The 1,681-nt window shown below is 35.2% G+C and overlaps 1 protein-coding gene across 3 annotated transcripts in view; it reads left to right on the plus strand.

Annotated features, from left to right (window-relative positions):
* ITSN1 (intersectin 1) overlaps nucleotides 1-1,681 on the plus strand; it is a 105,092-nt gene that overhangs the window by 18,388 nt on the left and 85,023 nt on the right. The window lies entirely within an intron of this gene.

Below are 1,681 nucleotides of genomic sequence, written 5' to 3' on the forward strand. Positions count from 1 at the left end.
TACAAGGAATGCTCCATGAGTAGTGAATCATTGAAATATAATAATTAACCATTACAGTGTGTGTTGACACTGTTTTCAGACTCTTGAAAACTTAATTTTTAGAAAAGCATTTGCTGCTATAAACAAATGCTTTGTGTAGTACTACAGAGGCACTCCTCCTGTTAGTGTGAAAACATAACTGAGTAATAATCTTTAAAATTAGCAATGCTAGGATTATTTTTAAAAGCAAAATATTTAATAGTTCTCATATTTAAAATGCACTTCACATAACTGTTTATTACATATTCTTCAAGTTCTGCATGAAAAATCACCTGAAAACCTTTTAGGTTATTTCAAGGCCTAGGAAAATTTACAGTCAGGCAAAATGTATTTTACTGTGGTCTGAAGAAATGTATCTAACAAAACAAAACTTCATTAGAGGAGGTAAGGTAGTAATTTCCTAAAGTCTTTATAAATCAAAACTTTCTCACAGGTCTGTACTACAGATTTTTTTTGCAAGAAGCAAATGAATTGGGACATGATTTAGTTATGTATTTTTATTTTCATTTTTCGTCTGCAGTTTTTTCTTGTGCCCTGGTATTAGATAAGCAACACTACTGATTATTGGCAAATAGGATTGAAAATCTTTCAAAACAAACAATTATTTTTCTCTTTGAAATCTAGTACTGTCAGGAACATAGTGCTCTGATATAATTTCCAGAGGTACAAGAAGTTACCTGCTTTGTTTATAACAACACTTTTAGTATTTATAATGAATGAAGTTCAGGGAACTTCAGCTGAAATGGCTTCTAGATGTTCCATAAGAGGGCTGTCATAATTTTGGGGTTAACTATATCTAAATCTTGCTGGTCACTTCTACTGCCAACAGAGGCCTGAACCTCAGGTGAGATGACTTCTTTTCTGAGGTGAAATTGCATGGTTCTCTGAATCTGCTTGGGCGGGGTTTGGAGCTTCCTTAGCTCAGTTGCAGTTACTTCAGTAACTCAAATGTCTGCCAGCACTGAAGGGGATATTCCTTCACGGACTGCTGCCCATGCTGAGTGGTGAACTGGTGTGTGTCTTCAAGTTTTATTTTGGAGAAAACAGATAGCAAAGTAATTGGTTTGCAGAGCTTACAGAAAGGGAGAAGGAAGAGCTAGGTCCAGTAAATTGAAATGTGAAGTTGAAGTTTTTTTTTTTTCCTAGCTGAAAAATATTTTTAATTTTGAGAAGGGTGAAATTCAAAATTCCACTTGCAGTGCTTTTATCACTCTGCTGAGTCACCAGTAGTGAACTCTTGGCATACATGGTGTTTGGCATACATGAGTTAACTGTTTTGTCCTCCAGCATTTTTTCTTCCAAAACTACGATTTGAGTATCCATGAAGGAGAGTTTCATATGCAAGACAAAAGTAGACTTAATGTGTGGAAGCTCCAAATCTAGCAAAACTGGTGAGAAAGGAATTCACATGGATAAAACTTAAATAGTCAGCTTTTTTAAAAAAAAAATTCAGGTCTTATTTTCATTATTCAAGATGCAGCTTGTTTTTGCTTTGCTATTTTGTGTGTTGTCACATGAGAATAGCAAGTAGTAGAGTACTCATATAATCATTCTCAGCTCAACTTGAAAGATTTTGCCATGATATCTGCTCAGTGGACCAGGGAAAAGGGATTTGGTGGTTTTGATTAGGTTCCCCCCCCCC

Source organism: Antrostomus carolinensis, unplaced genomic scaffold (assembly GCF_000700745.2).
Source record: "Antrostomus carolinensis isolate BGI_N321 unplaced genomic scaffold, ASM70074v2 scaffold16326, whole genome shotgun sequence".
NCBI classification, from domain to species: Eukaryota; Metazoa; Chordata; class Aves; order Caprimulgiformes; family Caprimulgidae; genus Antrostomus; species Antrostomus carolinensis.